This window comes from Marmota monax, unplaced genomic scaffold, assembly GCF_021218885.2.
Source record: "Marmota monax isolate L192 unplaced genomic scaffold, Marmota_monax_Labrador192_F-V1.1 WCK01_AAM20220418_F8-fsc00010, whole genome shotgun sequence".
Taxonomy (NCBI): Eukaryota; Metazoa; Chordata; class Mammalia; order Rodentia; family Sciuridae; genus Marmota; species Marmota monax.
Genome location: NW_026692321.1, coordinates 15,930,088 through 15,950,182, shown reverse-complemented (window position 1 = coordinate 15,950,182; position 20,095 = coordinate 15,930,088).

Below are 20,095 nucleotides of genomic sequence, written 5' to 3'. Positions count from 1 at the left end.
GGGAAAGGTGTCAATACCTGGTGAGCTGTCTCCCATACCTGAGGCCCAAAGGGAGGTAGAGGCTTCTCCCTCTGATCAGGAGATTCAGGTGTGTTCTCGGGAGCTTTAGGTGTGTTCTCAGATTTTGGGGGGGGGGACTCAGGGACTGGGTGGTCAGCTTGCGTGGAAGCAGCAGAGAGGAGAGCATCTGAGCTTCTATGGGAAAGGGCTGTCCTTCTAGGGTGTGGCCAGACCCAGGGGTGCAATTATTGCAGAGTGAGGATGTTCTGGGAGGAAGAGATCTGTACAGGGTCCAGCTGCCCAAGGAGGCCACGGAGAACTGAGGGGTTGAGGGACATAGGGTTGGACTTCACGATGCCAGTGACTAGGCAAACACCCCCAATCTCCAGAAGCATTGCTCTTACAAGGGAATACAGGATTGAGGTTCCTGTAGAACATGGCAGGGAGGAAGGGCTTAGCTTTGCACAGTCCCATAGTCCAGCGGCCTTGGTGCTGGGCCACACCTTGTCCCTCCAGGAACTCCTTGGCAGACTCCATTTTCTCCTTCCTCCCCAGTGCACTGCTTACATGGGGCCACAAATCAGCCTTGGGAGTTAGGGAGGAGGGAGCAAAAGGAAACGACTGACTTCTCAGACTGGTCAGGCCCTGCACATTGAAGAGCTTAGAATCTTAATATTATGTAAGATTGGAGGAAAACTGTCCCCGCCAAAGAAATCGGCTACTCCTAGTCTGAGAGCTAATGAAAGGCTGGAACACTTGTTGGCTATTCATTCAAGACCAAGGAGGAATCCTTCTATAGAAGGGGTTGAAAGGAGTTTCCGTGGCAGCATTCAGTCTTTTTGCTCGTACCCTACTGAGTCTGGTTCATTCAAACAATGTGTGGCGTTGCACACGGTGCCTTGCTCTTCAAAAGCTGTCTGTAGACATTATCCACTTGACCCCTACCTGTCTTTGGACTAATTGGACATCATGATCTGCACATAACCTCTTTGAGACCAAATGTCAATCATACATCCTCTTGCTGGGCCTCATCTTTGGACACTGCCACACGGACTGAGCTCTGTGGAGCTACTAGTTCTCAATGCCCTTGGCCTCCTGTTTGGAGGATTCTGTCCACCAGAAGATATAGGAGGCTCCTGGGTGGTGGGTGCTCCTGATATCATGGAAGCTCACCCTATGTGACCTCCCTGGATGCTTAGTGATGAGGCTGTTGCTACCCATTTGTCAGAATTGTTCAAGGCAGAAAAAACATTGCTGCATTAATAGCAATGTTTTGGGGGGACACCTTGAATCCTGACCATAATGACTCTCTTACTAGCAGTCTGTGAACTCTGAGAAGATGGAGATACAGCTTCACCCATGCCTGCTTTATCCCCGTGGGTGCTCACTGAATATCCATTAAATGGAATTCACTGGCAAACTATCATTTGTAGGTGGCAAGAAAGATTGACTTGCCAAAAAAAAAAAGTATTTAACAAAGAGGGGCTTGAGCTCTATTTTTAAACTCTACTGGAGTTATTTCATGACCTGTGTGGATCCATAGAAATTCCAGGTGTGAATCCTTTTTTAAAATGTCTTTATTAGTGCATTGTAGTTATACATAACAGTGCAGTTCATTTTGACATAATCATATCTGCATGGAATGTAATTTGCTCCATTTCAGTCCCCAGTTCTTCCTTCCCGCCTCTCCTCCCTCACCCTATTTCCCTCTCTACCCAAGTTCCTTGTTTTTATTTTTATTTTATTTTATTTTTTTGATACATGAAGATGGAATTCACTGAGGTACATTCAAGAAAGGAACTGTGGAATGAAATTGGCCAAATTAATGCTATATCATTGCTGAGCACCATGAATGATAGCCCTGTGTGACTGTGTCCCCCAGGGACAGACATATGCATCCGGACTGGAAAAAGAGTGGGGAAGTGGTTGATAGGTTAATGTCCTCTGTAATTGCCTTTTTTGCCAAGTAAAGAAAGAATTAACCCATTGGGGAAATAGAGGCCAGATTGGGGCATATAGGCTCAGGTGTTCATAATTCTGGGTCAGCAAGGACCCTTGATATTCCAGAGGAGAGAATCTTACAAGGGCTGGCACTGGTGATCAATGGTCCCCAGCAGGCCAGGCGGAGAGCTGTGGAGTTTAACCCAAGCACATAACGTGTCAGAGAATGGTTTTGAATGACGTGATTTTCCGGATCTCCTGCATGCCACGGGTGATGCTTTCTCCCTTGATGGGGTAGGGGCAGCTCTCCTGCAGTGTGCAAGGGTTACATGTGTGACCAAAGCTGCCTGTGTAGTTTTGCACCCAGCTGTGCTCAGCACCCAGCTTGGGGGTGCGTGAGCCATTGGAGACAGGGTAGCTGGCAGTCTGCCAGGGCACATGGCTTCAGCTTTAACAGGGTCAGACTCTGCTGTTTTGCTTGCCTGCTGCTCCTGATCATTTTTCTCGTCTGCCTTTTATTTTCCCCCCAGACCTTTTGGTACCCAATGATTTTTGATTAATTTATTTACCATCGTTGGGTGATTGATGCTGTTTGGTGCTGGTACTTTGTAACTTTCCAATTCTTCTAGTTGTCAATGTGACAGCTCCTTGATGATGAATTAGACCCTGTCCCTTGTTCCTTCCATTCTCCCTGTGTGCCAAGGCTCTTGGTTTTCAACAAATAAAAGTATTTCTCAATGCAGATTTAATGATTGAGGGTACCCAATGAAATCGGGAAAGATCTATGATACTTTCCTGCTCTTTTACTTCTACACTGAAATTTAATGTGTTGTGTTTTTTCTTTATGTGTTCTATTTTAGATTTTTGGACTTCTCTTTCCTTTTTGGACTTCCACTTTTGGTATTTTCCTGCTCTTCTGATGTCTCCTTCTGTGACTGGTTCACCTTACTTACCTTTTCAACTTCTGTTCATCTTGTTGATTTAGGTTGACTCACTTTCTTCTCTGTGATACATAAGTTTGCGGTGATAAGAAAGGGACTTACATATAAGCCCTTACTATTTGTCTCACAATATGAAATGCACTTTCCTATTAAGGTCATTAAATATTTATTGAGGACTTATTATGTGCCAGAAAAGCTCCTAGAACCTGAATATAAGGTAGTTATATTTATTTCTATTTCATAAGACAAGGAAGCTGAGGCTCTGGGGGAGCTAATCAATATGTTTTAAGTCATACAGATAGGAAATGACAGGGCAAGGATTTGAGTCCAGTCTTTCTAATAGATCAATTGTATTATTTTCCATGACACAACTTTGAAGATGACCAAGGACAGATGAAGAAACTCTTAGATCGTCAAAATTTGGAAGAAATCTGTATTAGTTAATTATGCATTACTACAACAACATCCCTGAGGCAGGTTAACTTACAAAAAAAGGAAAATTTTGGTTTTGGTTCAAGTTTGATGGACGTATTCCTAGAAGAGTCTCAAGGAGGTACAAGACATCACATAGCAAGAGACTGGGAATGCGTGTGTGTGTGTGTGTGTGTGTGTGTGTGTATGTGTGTCTTCTGGTCCCTCCCCCTTTTAAAAAATAAAGTCATAAGTATTAAATCATGAGGGCTTCACCCTAATGACCTAATCTCATCCTAATCTCCTTCAAAAGGCCCCATCTCTGAACACCATATCTGGAATAAGTTTCTACCCTCTTCATATTTCCCAGTGAGTATGAAATTTCAATGCATGAACTCTTGGGGAATATACTCAAACCATATCCAAATCATGGAAGATCCATAAACTTTTCTACACTAGGTTGTTCTCAAACCTAGGTAATTAGATGTCTGATTGATCAGCTACATACAATCTACTTGGAATGCTTGTTAAAACACAGATTCCTGAGGTCTTCCACAGTTGCTAAAGAAACCTAGACTGGCCCAGAAGTCTGTATTTTAAATATATTTCTATGTTATTCTGACTTTCCACCAGCTTAACGAACAGGTGCAGGCCTTTGCTCAGCTTCTTGAGAGATGACCATCCAGCCTCTGGGGGTGGGGGCACTGCCCATGCAGTACTTGCCATTAGTGGGCAGCCCTGTAAAATTCTGGAAAATTCTTCCTCACATTGATTTGCCATCAGTGTCTCTTAATTGCAGTCGGTGACACTTGTCATGTAATTGACGGGCACTGCTTACTGAGGCTCACCATGCACCAGATGTGCTAAATGCCACTCAGGTACCACTGCCACTCTCAGAAGTTGATATTTTTATTGTTCTCACTTTGCAGATGAGATCATTTCATTCTGGAGATAAAATAATCTATTCTTCCTATCTGTTTTGTGTCAGTTTTTTAGATATTTGCAGGCTACATCCTTTCCAGTACCTCTGAGTTTTCATGATTTAATATAACAACAGTAACAAATGACCAGTTATGGACATTTTCCTAAGGCTAGGTGTTCACTTTGCACAGATGAAGATCTTTCTTCATAAGGATCTACAAGCTAGTGGGAACATCCATGTGACCTTGAACTCCAGCCTGCTTTTGTATGTAAGCCTTGCCTCTTTAACTGGACTATGAGTCCTTGTTGGGAGAGCCTGTAATTCTCCCCCTTTCTTCCCTACAGTAGGAAGGATTGACTGTAAAACAGGGACTCAGTAAAGACATGTAATGGGTGGATCTCTGAACATATCATGGAGCAACTCAAGTGACTGAACACAGAGGAGGTTATGATATTCTTCTTGGATTCTTGAAGCCAATGTCTTTGAGGTACCTCATGAATTTCTCTGGAGTTCCTGTAGCTATTATGTAGGGGTATATCTCCCTGGGATAATATAGATGCCTGTGATATCCTAACCAGGAGGGAATATAACATAGTAGATAAAAATGCAGAACATTATAAGCAAGAACATGGTGGGCATCTTATCTACACACTAACATCTTTCATGATCTCCCTAGTCTGTGCCTTGACTTTGCCCATTTGCTAAGTGGAAATACCCATTCCTTATTAGTTCTTGTGGCTATGTAGAAGGAAAGTATTAGCTAATATTAATGTTCTACAAACTCCTTGGTGACACTAGCTGCACAAATATGGATCTTTTTTGTTTTAAACAAGTGATTCTAAACAAAACAAAGAAATATTAAATTATGAATTTATAGAAGAGATAAATTACAGAGGTAGTTATTATTTAAATTGCAGAAATATTTCTCATTTTCAGCCCAGGGTTCCCCTACAAGGCAATCTGTCTTGTGCTTTTAAAAAAGTAATTCAATTTAAAAAAAATTTTGATTTGCAAGCAACTTTTTAGAAACATTTATCATGTAAAGTGAGACATCATCTGACTAAATTAGAGAATTTACCAATATATTTTGGCTTTGGATGAATATCATTTCCTCCAAGAATGTGAATATTGGCAAATTGAATCTCATTTCTCCTTTTCTTGAACGGAGACTATCCAAGTCCATTTTGAAGCATCTTTTCTGAGAATTAGTAGTCTTGGTGGAAATACTTGGATCCATGCTCTTGATCAGTCAATAAATCAATTATGACCCCAGTGAATTTATCTTCACAAGGTCCCAGTATTCTCATCTGGAGAATGAGATTGTTGAAGTCTGTGGTCTCGTCCAGCTTTAGAGTTCATTGCTAAAAGAAGTGATCTGAAATCACAAAGCACCAGAGTGGACAAACTCTCCAAAAATCAACGCATCAATGGATGCGTGAAGTCTTGATTTTCACTTCTTTTCAACAGATTCTCAAAAATTCCAAAGTGATGCTCCAGGCTTATGTTAAAGAAAACAAAAGCAGTACAGAAAACCCTTTCTCTTCTTTGTGGACTTGACCTCTCCTTGCCATTTCTTGCATCTTTAAGTCTGGTGAGGAAAAGATTGATTCTATGAATGGATTGGGCTTTTGCCGTCTGTAATACAGAGTTAATCCTGGGAGATCACTAGTGTGCCTTTTACGTTTTGATTTATGCGATTGCACATGATATTTGCAAGAAGTGAAGAGATTCCTGGGCAGGGTGGCAGCTCGCCCCCTTTCCTTTCCCCCAGTTCCCCTCAGAGCCAGCTCCTGCCTTTGCACTGGAAGCTGGGTCCTGCTCCAGTGAGCTCAGGCCTCACACCAGCCTCTGATGCCTTGCCTCCTGCCCAAGCCTTGAATCATCAGAGGTACCGAGAGACCTCTCCAGCTTCGCGTTCCTGGCAGAGGTGTTGTTTCTTCCTCAAAGTGGAGGGGAGAGTTGCTAAGGAACACCATTAACATGCTGACAGCACAACAATCTCGTAGAGTTTTGGCCTCAGCCATTTGACTCTAATCAGAAAATCATTTTTAGAAAGATTTGTCGGTGTAAGAAAACAAGCTCCCAAACTAAATTAGGATCTGGATTATTTTCCCCTCTTCTCTCAATCTGCAGAGCCATCACGGTTTGGTGTGTGTGGTGGATTTGTTTCTGCCTCACGTTTCCGTGCTCGGCTCCTGTATCTGTAAGGAGCCTGGTGGTTTTTGTTTGGATCGGCTCTTTCGGAGGTTGGGTGCTTGTCTCTCTTTCCCTCAGATTGGTTGGCCGTGTTGGCAGCCTAGGCTTCGGGACTCTTTAATCTGATTTTCCCCGGCCACCCCCAGAAATGAATTCACTGTGTGTCTCTAGGAAATTAAGGTAATCCATTATACCATTGTCTTGCTATCGTTGCAGCTGGGATGACCGTACTTAACCCACCTTTGCAGTATACTGAATGGCCTGTCAGGGTTTCTTGTTTCGAAGGACAATTTGAAAACATTTTAATAAATACTCCTTAACTGGATGCCTTTAAAAATACACGGGGTCAAATGGCAAACTGCCCAGTAATCACTCGTTCTGCAAACAAGCTCGATACTTATCACTCCCCCTGCGGGTTCTGCTCTCTCCTCTCCCTTCTTCCACATCATTCTGTTTCCCCAGGGATATGTTACCTATGTTTGGGGCAAGAATCTTTGGGAGAGCCTAGAATTTGGGTTGCTACAGAGCAGATTCTGCAAACCCGACCATCTCTCAGGTGGGAATAGGTGATCGCCCCACCTTGCAGGGTTGTCTACAGACAGAGCTGAAGGACAGAGATGCACAAATGACCGTGTGGAGCTGGACTTAGGTCATCCATTATGTGCCGGTGCTTTCATTTCCAATGCAATTAGGGATCTAATCACACTTAGCGAAGTCCACCTGTGCATGTCAGACTGATTTACTCATAATCACTCATAACCTCACGAACCACAGGCCTGAGGCCTGCATGGAATTCCTGGGAAGTGGGGTAAAATTCATGCATTTTATCTTCTTGCCTCCTCTTCTATGAAGATAAAGGGGTCGCAGACATTCTCTGGCTTGGGGAAGGTGCTTACCTGAGTGCAGTGTGAACCCACCATAGGGATCAGAAAACAAAGTCAAGGCCAATCCCTTGTGTTCTCACCCAGAGGCTTTAGTTATCTTATCTGCATTGTTTCCTGTTGCTTAAACACACACACACACACACTCACAGAGTCAGAATCCACTAACCTGGATAATCTCTCAAGTCCTGTTTTCCAGTCTTTCTGAGGAGAGACACCCTCACTGAGTGGCCCATCAGCTCAGCCACAGAGCTCAGTTTTCAGATTCTCTGGGGTTCATATCCCAGGAGTTGAGAATATAAAATGTGTTTCATGGGAAAGTCAGGGTGGACCTGTTGCCTGGGACTGCTTGAAGCAGAACAGGAGAGATTTCTGTATCACATTCTTTTTCATTAATAACTCATCTAAACTCATCTTTCCCCAGCTCCTTTCTATAATCAAATAATAGCTCTTTTGGAATCCAAAAATATTAAACATGTACAAGTGAGGCCATCCCACTGAAGTAGTGTGGGAGATGGGGGATGAGGATCTTGCTTCTTGGTTCTTTCCTTGTCTACCATCCCCTAGGTGGACCCCTTCCCCAGAAGCTCCCCAGGCCCTTCTGTGAAATCCTAAGAATCAAGCTACTGATGGTGCTTCAACCTTGAATTTCACAAATGATGTCTCTGATGCTCAAAGAGATGATTTAGTCTTGCATTACACCTTGCACATAGGATATGGCCAATAAATAAATCAAACACCTCAATCTTTTGAACTGTGATGAAGAAGAGTTACACTAAAAGAGCCAGAAATGTGCTGTGGATATAGATTTTTGCCTTCAGGTCAAAGGGAAAGAACTTTTGCTCTCCTGTTAATTTTTCCTGCTGCAGGATCCCACTTCCTTCCTGGGTTCTCCTGCTGTTTATACAGTGTAGCTGGGCCTGGGATAAGCCCACAGGAAGGGACTTTCCTTTGGTGCTAATGCAGGAAGGAACATGGCATCGATCTATCTGCAATTATAAGCTCAATGTGTTTCTCTTGAATTTTTAGAAAAACCAAAGGTACTTTGCAAGTGCAATAGAGCTTCCAATTAGGCATTTAAGCTCCCCATTTCTATTTCCCTAATGACTTGACTTGCTCTCTTGCTTTATGAAATGAAAATAGCTTTATTTGGGCATGAGAATGCTGCTGATTGCATGCTTAATGTGCTTTTGCAACAAGTTTCTGTCTGTTACTAGTATATGCAATGGACAAAATAATACATTTTCATACTTTTCTCTCCTACATATTCATGTTCATTTCCTGGAGAAATGACCATAGGCTGCAGGCCTCTGCTGACTGAGGGTGTTGCAGTCTAAGTAGAAATGTCTGGAAGGCGGGGGTACTAAGCCTCCAGAAGGAAAGCCATCCCCATGGCCTTGTTTGTGGACTTCCAGAGTGCCACAGGGTGGGAGATGTGACGGGTGCTGGGGCAAATCCAGCAAAAGACTTGGCCAGAGATAGGGAGAAGAAGGGAAAAGTACCAAAGGACATTTGATGTGCATTAAGAAAGAAGTAGGAGGAAGAACCTCTCTAGATCCAGCAGAGGTACAGCATCAGGGGTTAAGTCAGAGAAAATAAAAGATGTGCCTCTTTCCAACATTATCAGCACAGGGCTGACCCTCGTTTCCAGGAAGTCAAAGTTATCCCTTCCTTGGATTATTGAAAACTCTGCCTAAATCTTCACTGTCCTTTGAGCCCTGTACAAGCCCAGAAGCCTCCCAAGGACACCCCAGTCTGAGCTCTGCATGCCTATTAACCCTTTGAGTCAGCACCACAGCTCCCAGGGCACTCCCCAAGGTAAGGCCAGGTCATCCGGTATACTGCTGGGCACAGGCTAGTATCTCAGAAGGCTTGTCATTGGACTGTCATGGAGTAGAAGTGCCACATGGGGAACACTGGAGCCAGCGCAGCCCTTTCTACCATGGTGGCTGGCAGCAGCAGCAGTTTGGGAATAGCCTAGTCCGATTTCTTGTTGCTGCTGCCTGGTGGGTCACATGGATTGTTACCCGCAGTGCCACACCCCGGGGGTATGGGGTGCTTTGCAGAGTGAGAGCCATCTCTCTCTGCTCTAGTGTGCAGCTGCTCTTGCTTTTCTTGTCTGAGGCACCCTTGATTAGATCTGAGATTATAAAGAACCTTGGCCGTGGCTGCAAGACCACTGTGACTAAAATGTAGAAAAAGGAAAGGAGATCACACCTGGTTTAGCTCCTTCTCTTATTTCTGGGAACACTCTGGGCCTTCCTTAAAGCGCATTACCTACTCAGCAGTGCTGGCTGGCTGCTGATGGGAAGGCCCGCTTTACAAGTCTGAAGGAGACCCCGAGGTCATTGTGTCCATTCCCCTGTCTTCAGGCAGGATTAGAGATAAGCTGCCCCTGCCAGAGGATAATCTCTTCTACTTGTAAAAGCTTCCAGAGCAGTCCTGAATCTCTCTCGAGACCATTCATTGCAACTTTTAACAACTTTCACCATCAGGAAATTTTCCCCCATAGCTATCCTAAATCCCTTATGCTGGGGATTAAGCTCTTTTTCTTATTCTATCCTCAGTAGCCACTGCCAAGACTTAGCCTGCACTGCCTAAGAACTCTTCTGATACCTGAAGATTGGATGAAATCCTGCCTGCCTGTCTTTCCCTGATGAGTAATCCCATCTTCTTTTCCTCCCAGGCTCTGCTGTGGGCCTGCTTATCACCTTGGAGGCTGCCCTCTGATTCTCTCAGAGTGCCAGTCTTTCTGTTGGGGCAAAGAGTCTAGTAGTTTTGGGCCCATCTTGGAGGTAGTGAGAATCTTTTTGAAACTTGTGGCATGAATACTACCTTACTGTTTATGCACCTGAGTGGGGCCTGTGTGTTGTGACAGTCCTACTTGTGGTCACCTTGATTAGCTGGCAATCTATTCTTGTTTACTCCCATTGGATGTTCAGGGCAAGTGTGTCTCCTCAAACCAACATTACTGCCCTGATTCATCTGCACCAATACTGGTCACTGCCACCACGGAATATCAGGTGAAGGGAGAATGGCGATGATTTTGAATGCCTGTAACTTTGGGGGCAGCATTTGAGACAGTAAGTAACCTGCAGATACAGACATGCTAGCTTCATTGAGTGGGGGTGCTCATGTCCCTCCAGTGGAGACCAGGATTGGGCAGAATCGCCTCCTGGGTCTGGCTGATCTTTCTCCCTCCCCTTTTCTACAACTTTTCTCACCTACTGGCCTTTCCATCCCCTTTCCACAGGTTCTAGGCACCTCATACCATGTTCTTCCTGTGCTGGCGAGTCCCTCTATCCCTGTCCACCCTTTCTCCTGCATGCTTTGCCATAGTACTTTCCCATCCCTGGCTAATTCACATTTGCTGTTTGCAGCAGATCCCTTCCACACCACCCAGCAGTCCTGAGGGATCTGCAGGGTCAGCACTCACTCTCTCCTTACTAGGTGGGGGCAAACATGGGTGAGACAGCCAACCTCCTTAAGAGAATGTAGTCAAATATGGCATAGAATTGACCTACTGGCCCATAACAGGAAATGAATGTCAATCTCTGAAAGGTGCCAATGGGACAGGTGGGCATTCAGTGCAGAGGACCCTAGTGGTCCCTGGAGGTCGCATGAGAGCTGGGCCTTGGCACAGGTGGGTACTGAATAGATATTGGGCAGAGGAGGCAAGATGAACTTGGTTGGCTTCAGTTGCCATTTTACTCTTTCCACACCTCAATCCATTTAATTCTTTCATTCTTCCATTTCTAGAAGAGACCATTTTCTTCCCATTAATAAATAACAATAACAAAATATGCAGTGAGTATCTGCTTTGTGCTGGGACCATTCTAACCCACAGGTTTCCAGGAATGTGCTATGGATACTGGAGGAGCGTGATTATGTTCAGGTGTGTAGGATTTCAATTCCCTTGGTCCCTAGGCTGCAATTGCTGGAAATGTGTGAGCTGGCCACAGCTCCTGGACACTGGTCATCTCTAACTGCTGAGTAATCCTCCTCAGTTATTCCACACTGTGCCATGCAACACTGTTTTCTGCAGGTAATCAGCATTCCAGGCCTTGGATTGCAGAGACAGCAGGCAGGCAAAGTTGTGTGTAGGCGGGCTTAGGTGGCAGAATTCTAAGATGGCCCCTACGGTTCCCACCTGCCTAGTGCAGATGCCCCCGGTGGCCCTCTCCCCTCGAATACCACGACAACTGGGAACGTGCTTAGGTTCTTATATGGCAGTGTTGACCTTAATGGTGCTTCTCCTGGGTGTGCCTGACATAGCCTGGTGATCCTTTTAAAGAAGTGAGCTTTCCTTGGTGGAAGATACTCAAAATGTGAGAGGGATTCCATGTGGGTGCAGTTCTCTGCTTCTGGGTTTGAAGTTGGAGGAGACACTGGGCTGGGAAGCTCATGGAAGCCTTAGTCCTATGACTCCAAAGAACTGAATTCTGCCTTCTATGGTTTGAATATCTTTTTTTCCCTCTGAAAACGCATGTTGCAACTTAATCTCCATTTTGAGTTAGTAAGAGAGTGGAGACTAAATCCAGTGATGTTGTTTAGAGGTGGGACCTTTGGAAGGGGATTAGGAAATCAGGATGGAGCCCCATGTTTGAACCCTGGGCGCTTTATAAGAGGAGGAGCGAGCACAGGAAATTTACATGTGCTGCCTGTCTCGTGCCATGTGATGCTCCCCATCACCTTTGGGCTCTGTCAGCTAGAAGACCATGACCTTGGACCAGAACCATGAGCCAAAATAAATCTCTTTCCTTTATAATTTACCTTGTCTGTGGAATTGTATTACTAGCAACAGAAAATGAACTAAGACACTTTCACAACCACATGAGCTTCGATGAGGATCCCAGGCTCTAAATGAGGATGCAGCCATTCAATGTCTTGATTTTTGCCTTGCGAATCCTGAGCAGAGAACTCAGCAGCTCTGCGTCTGGACTTCTGACCTAGGGAACTGTGAGGTGATAGGTGGGCATGGTTTTCAGCTGCTCAGTTTGTGGCAATTTGTTTTGCAGCAACAGGAGGTGAATACACCGGAGAATGTAGAGAAGAGTAAACATGAAAAATTTAATTGTGCTAAGACTTGTGTAGATTAAAAGTCAGAAATGCCATGGAGAGTGGACACGGTGGACACTTTAGAAGGGGAGGTCACAGGAGGCCTGGCTGAGGTGCTGCTTAGGTTGAAGGACTTTTAAAAAGGATCTGGCCTGATGAGGATGAGGAGAAAGAGCCATCCAGGCAGGAGGAACCACCAGGGCAAAGGCACTGAGGCTGCGACGGACCTGGTGATTCTCAGATTCGAAAAACCAGGTCAGTGTGGTTGGAGCCCGTCGCCCAGGGAGGGCTTTCTAGATGGACATGGAATTTGGGGGTTATTTTTAGTGTGGAAAAAACCAAGGAGAATATTAAGCAGGGGGAATGACACATCTGAACAATCTGATCTTGTTTTTCTTTTTAAATTTACTTAATTTTAAAATTTTTGTTCCTTTTAGTTATACATAACAGTAGAGTATCATTTGACTTCTTTATACAAACTTGAATTACAACTGATTCTCATTAGGATCCAGATCTTACAGTTGTACGTCATGTAGAGATTCACTGTGGTGTATTCATATAGGTATATAGAAATAAATGTCAGAATCATTTCACTGTCTTTCCTATTACTGTCCCCACCTCCCTTCCCTTCAGCCCCTTTGTCTACTCTCCTCCCCTCTTGTTTTGTGTTAGCATCAACATATCAGAGAGAACATTAGACTTTTGTTTTGGGGATATTAGTTTATTTTGTTTAGCATAATAGTCTCCAAATCCATCCATTCTCTGGCAAATGTCATAAACTCATTCTTTTTTATGGCTGAATAATATTCCATTGTGTATTTATACCACATTTTTTTTATACATTCATCTGTTTTAGGGCACCTCGGTTTGTTTCATAGCTTAGTTATTATGAATCAAGCTGCTATAGATATTGATGTGGCTGTGTCACTATAGTATGCTGATTTTAAGTCCTTTAGGTATATATTGAGGAGCGAGATAACTGGGTCAAAGGGTGGTTTCATTCCAAGTTTCCTGAGGAATCTCCATACTGTTCTCCAGAGTGGCTGCACTAATTTGTAGTTCCACCAGAAATGTATTGAGTGTACCTTTTTCCTCACATTCTCACCAACATTTCTTGTATTCTTGATTGTTGCCATTCTAAATGTAGTGAGATGAAATCTCAATGTAGTTTTAATTTGCATTTCTCTAATTGCAAGAGATGTTGAACATTTTTTCATATATTTGTTGACTGATCATATTTCTTCTTCTGTGAAGTATCTGTTCAATACCTTTACCCATTTATTAATTGGATTTTTTTTCTTTTGATGTTAAGTTTTTTGATTTTTTTATATATCCTGGAGATTAATGCTCTCTGAGGGGCAGGGGGCAAAGATTTTGTCCCATTCTGCAGGCTCTCTCTTTGCACTCTTGACTGTTTCCTTTGCTATGAAGAAGCTTTTTAGTTTGATGTCATCCCATTTATTGATTCTTGATTTTACTTCTTGCACTTTAGGAGTATTGTTGAGGAATTCGGTTTCTAAGCTGATATGATGGGGAATTGGATCTACTTTTTGTTTTAGTAGATGTAGGTTTTCTGGTGTTAGCTTTTTGATCTACTTTGAGTTTTTTGTAGGGTGAGAAATAGGGTTATATTTCATTCTGCAAATATGGATTTCTAGTTTTCCCAGCACCATTTGTTGACGAGACTATATTTTCTCCAATGTATGTTTTTGGTACCTTTGTCTAGTATGAGATAACTGTATTTATGTGGGTTTGTCTCTTGTCATCCAATCTGTTCCATTGGTCTTCATGTTTGTTTTGTCACCATACCAGGCTGTGTTTGTTACTATAGCTCTGTAGTACAATTTAAGGTCTGGTATCGTGAATCACTTTTCTCACAAAGGATTGCTTTGGCTATTCTGGGTCTCTTATTTTTACAAATGAATTTCATGATGGCTTTTTATATTTCTATGAAGAACATCATTGGATTTTTAATAAGAATTGGGTTAAATCTATTTAGTATTCTTGGTAGTATGGCCATTTTGGCAAAATTAACTCTGCCTATCCAAGAACATGGGAGATATTTCCATCTTCTAAGGTCTTCTTCGATTTCTTTCCTCAGTGTTCTGTAGTTTTCAATATAGAGGTCTTTCACCTCTTTTGTTAAATTGATTCCCAGTTATTTTATTTTTTGAGGCTATAATGGATAAAATAGTTTTCCTGATTTATCTTTTGGCTGATTCATCATTGGTGTATAGGAACACAATTGATTTTTGGGGTGTTAATTTTATATCCTGATACTTTGCTGAATTTGTTTATGAGTTCTAGAAGTTTTCTGGTGGAGTTTTTGGGTCTTCTAAATATAGGATCGTGTCTGTAAATAGTTTGAGTTCTTCTTTTTATGTGCTTCTTGTCTTTAAGTCTATTTGTGTGGTAGATTACACTTATTGATTTCTTTATGTTGAACCAACCTTGCATCCCTGGAATGAAACCTGCTTGATCATGGTGCACTGTCTTTTGAATGTGTGTGTGTTTTTTAATGCAATTTTCCAGTATCTTATTGAGAATTTTTGCATCTATGTGCATCAGGGATATTGGCCTGAAATTTTCTTTCTTTGATGTGTTTTTGTCTGGTTTTGGAATTTGGGGATACTAGCTTCATAGAACGACTTTGGAAGGCTTCCTCCTTTTCTATCTCATGGAATAGTTTGAGGATTGTGTCAGTTCTTGGAAGGTCTGGTAAATCTCAGCTGAGCATCCATCCAGTCCTGGCTTTTCCTTGTTGGTGGCTTTTTGATGACATCTTTAATTTCATTGCTTGAAATTGGTCTATTTACATTTTCTATGTCTTCCTGGTTTAATTTGGGTAGGTCATATGTCTCTAGAAATTTGTGGATGTATTCAAGATTCTCTATTTTATTGGGATATTTCTGATTTTCATCTGTATTTCAGAAGTGTCTGTCATGATATTTCCCTTTTCATCAAAAATTTTAGTAATTTGCGTTTTCACTCTCTTTTCATTAGTTTGACTAAAGGTTTATAAATTTTTATTGATTTTCTTCAAAGAACCAACTTTTTGTTTCATTGATGTTTTTGAATTTTTTGGTTTCAATTTTACTTATTCAGCTGTGATTTTAATTACTTCCTCTGATCTATTTCTTTTAGTGTTGATTTGTTCGGTTCCCCCCCCCCCCACCCCACCCCAGGGACTTGAGATGTAATGTTAGGTTATTTGTTTGAAGACTTTCTAATTTTATAATGAAAGAGCTCAGTGCTGTGAACTTTTCTCTTAGAACTGCCTTCATAGTGTCCCAGAAATTTTGATGTTTTGTCATTATTCTCACTTACGTCTAAGTATTTTTTTAAATTTATCCCCGATGTCTTCTCCTAGTTATTGATCATGTTATTTAGTCTCCAAATTTTAGGGTAGCTTCTATTTTTTTAAATATTTTATTGATTTCTAATTTTATTCTGTTATGACCTGATAGAATGCAAGGTATTATCTCTGTGTTTTTGTATTTGCTAAGCATTGCTTTGTGGCATAAAATATGGTTTATTTCAGAGAAGGATCTATGTGCTGCTGAGAAGAAAGTGTATTCATTCGTTGGTGGAATATTCTATATATATCCATTGATAAGAGAGGCATGTTAAAGTTACCCAGTATTTTTGTGTTTGGTCTATTTGATTCTTGAAATTGAGAAGGGTTTGTTTGATGTATGTGGATGCTCCATTGTTTGGGGCACAAATATTTACAATTGTTATGTGTTGTTAATGTAGTAAGAAGTATTCTTACTTGTTCCCTTCTTTGGTTTGAAGTCCACTTTATCTGATATGAGGATAGAAACCCCTGCTTGTTTACAAGATCCATGTGAATGATGTTTTTTCCTATCCTTTTACCTTCAGACTATGGATGTTTTTGCCTATGAAATGAGTCTCTTAGAGATAGCATATTGTTGGGTCTTGTTTTTTTAATCCAATATGCCAGTCTATGTTTTATGATTGATGGATTTAGGTCATTTAATTTCAATGTTATTATTGAGAAATAATTTTTATTCCCTATCATTTTGATTTATTTCTGGTTTTAAATTTGAATTATTTTCTCTTTTTATTTGGGTGTAGTTCCTCACTTTGCTGATTTTTAATTTTATTTTTCATTTATTCTTCATGAAATATTTTATTGTTTCATAGCACAGGATTTCTAGTTGTGATGTCTTTTTTGTATTAATTAATTTATTTTAATTAGGTATATATGAGAGAAGAATGCATTTTGATTCATTGTACACAAATGCAGCACAACTTTTCATTTCTCTGAATGAAAACTACACAACACTAAAGAAAGAAATTGAGGAAGACCTTAGAAGATGGAAAGATCTCCCATGCTTTTGGATAGGCAGAATTAATATTGTCAAAATGGCCATACTACCCAAAGTGCTATACAGATGCAATGCAATTCCAATTAAAACAACAATGTTATTCCTTATAGAAATAGAAAAAGCAATAATGAAATTCATTTGAAAAAATAAGAGACCCAGAATAGCCAAAGCAATCCTTAGCAAGAAGAGTAAAGTAGGAGGCATCATAATACCAGACCTTAAATTATACTGCAAAGCTGTAGTAACAAAAAAGGGAATGGTATTGGCACCAAAATTGACATGTAGAACAATGGTACAGAATAGAAGACACAGAGACAAATCCACATAAATACAGTTATCTCATACTAGACAAAGGCACCAAAAACATACAGTGAAGAAAAGAGAGCCTCTTCAACAAATGGTGCTGGGAGAACTGGAAATCCATATGCAGCAAAATGAAATTAAACCTATACCTCTCACCATGCACAAAACTCAACTCAAAGTGAATCACGCATTTAGAAATTAGACCAGAGACCCTGTGCCTAATAGAGGAAAAAGTAGGTCCAAATCTTCATCACATCTGCTTAGGCCCTTGCTACCTTAACAAGACTCCTAAAGCACAAGAAATAAAATCAAGAATTAATAAATGGGATGGACTCAAACTCAAATCTTCTTCTCAGAAAAAAAAAATCAATGAGGTGGAGAGAGAGCCTACAGTTTGGGAGCAAATTTTTGCCAAATGCATGTCAGATAGAGCACTAATCTTCAGGATATATAAATAACTAAAAAAAAAAAAAATAGCACCCGAGAAAACAAACAACCCAATCAATAAATAGGCTAAGGAGCTGAACTGATATTTTTTTTAGAAGAAAACATACATTTTTTTTTTTTTTGAGAGAGAGAGAGAGAGAGAGAGAGAGAGAGAGAATTTTAATATTTATTTTTTAGTTTTTGGCGGACACAACATCTTTGTTTGTATGTGGTGCTGAGGATCGAACCCGGGCTGCATGCATGCCAGGCGAGCACACTACCACTTGAGCCACATCCCCAGCCCAGAAAACATACATTTGACCAACAAAAATATGAAAAAATGTTCAACATCTCTAGTAATTAGAGAAATGCAAATCAAAACTAAGATTTCATCTAATTGTGAATTCTTTTAACTTTGTTATGGAAGGTTTTTACTTCATCATCAAACTGAAGCTTAATATTGCCAGATCTCATATTCTTAGTTGGCATTCTTTTTTTTTTTTTTTTCAGGTCATGGTATGTGTTATTCCAAGACCTCCTAGCTTTTAGGATCTTGGATGAGAAATCAGCTGAGATCTGGGTTGGTTTCCCTCTAATACTGACCTGTCATTTTTCTCTAGCAGCCTTTAAAACTTTATCTTTATTCTGTATGTTGGGTATTTTCATAATGATGTGCCTTGTTGTAGGTCTGTTGTATTTTGTATATTTGAAGTCCTGTATTTGTATATTTTAAGCCTCTTGTATTTGATTTTCCATGTCATTTTTAAGGTTTGGTAAACTTTCTGATACTATTTCATTGAAAAAAAATTGTTTATTCCTTTGGTTTATACCTCGGAGGCTTCATCTATCCTGATAAATCTTAAATTTAGTCTTTTCATGTTACCCCATATTTCTTGAAAATTCTCTTCCTGTTCTGTTAACATCTTTTCTCCATGGTCAACCTTATTTTCCAGATTACATATTTTGTCTTCATTACATGAAACTCTATCTTCAAAATGGTCTAGTATGATGGTGATGCTTTCCATTGAGTCTTCAATTTGGTTCACTAATTCCTTCATTTTGAGAATTTCTGATTGATTTTTCTTCAGGATTTCTATCTCCTTATTGAAGTGATCTTTCACTTCTTGGATTTTCTCTCTGATTTCACTCCTTATGCCATCTTTTCCCTCACAGATCAGTTTAACTAGGAACTTTCTAAATTCCTTTTCTGACATATCCTTCACTGTGATGTCATTGGATTCTGTTAATGAGGTATTTTGATTTGTTTGGGATGATTTGTTCCCTTGCTTTTTCTTGCTGTTTGCATGTATACCCATTTATCAGTAAGGATCTGAGATGGCAGAGCTTCTACTCTTTGAATTTAGAGTGTTCCTGAAGATTTCTAGCACCTCACCTTTTTGGGGGGGGTGGAGACTAGTAATAACAACAACCAATACAATCAATATTCACCGTTAAACTAAGTGCTTAGTTTGTATTTTGGCATCTATAATGTTAATTGGCACTATAAACAGAAATGATATAATAGGCAATTGCCAAATGTAGAGATTTTTTTTTTTTTTTTTTTTTTTACAAAAGGGTTTGATAGTTCAAAAAGATTAAGAGGGAGAATGCAGAGTAGAGGTAGGATGTAATAATTGAGAGGGAGGATGAGAAAGAGCAGTGGAAAAGAGTTAAAGGAAGAATGAAAGAGAACAATATAATTTGGTAGTTCACAAAAGAAAAAAAGGGAGAGACTCAAGGGAAATAGGAGAAATATAAAGCAACAATAACAACAACAAAAACAAAGACAAAAAATATAAAACAAAACAAAGGTATATTAACCAAATACCCTAGTCCTTAAAAGACAGAGTCAGGAAAATAAGTACCTTCAAGAAGTGCTAGAAATAAGAGTGAGACAAAAATGTATACTTTCAAATGTCCAAGAACCATTCAGTACACAAAGTTAAGTAAAAAGCTTCTTGATGGAAGATTAAGGAATTGTTTATGTTGCAATGGTCAAAAAATTGTCTTTAATATTTTGCCTGTAATACTATATGTTGGTTGTTAGTTCCCAATTATCTTTATTTCCATTTTTTCTTGAGGTATATAATGGATGCTGGAGTAGTAGTTGGGGGCTGTTAATTCTTTTTGTGGTGCTAGTCAAGTCGCCTGTTCTCAGCTTCCCTTCTCAGTGTGTGAGGTGGGGGTTGGAGGGTGCTGTCTACTTCACTCACAGTGAGTGTTGCTGGAGAGTTCTGTGAAAGGGATTCCCAGAGGCAGAGCTCCTGGAGGCAGGGTTTTGGTCTAGCTCACCCTGGCACTTCAAGGAATGATGTTTGGTGAAGCTTGTAAATCAGCACACCTGCAAAGCCCAGCTGTTTCTGGTTCACTGTGGGTGTCAGTATTGCTTGAATCCCCCCTGGGTTCCAATGAAGCTGGGGGTGCCAGTCCTTTGCCTTCAACCCATGGCTCTGGTATCTTGGCTACCTGGGCTCAGTCCCAAAGTACAAATTCACTCCCCCCACCCCTGCCTGCCCAAGTCCCCAGGCATCCCCAAACAATGAGACTCAAAGAGTGAAAGACATCCAGGATCTGGAAGGTCTGAGCATCTCAAATCCCCTGAGTGCACAGTTTCCATGCCCAAATTTTACCTAATTTTCAAGTCACACTCTGGGATGTATGGCA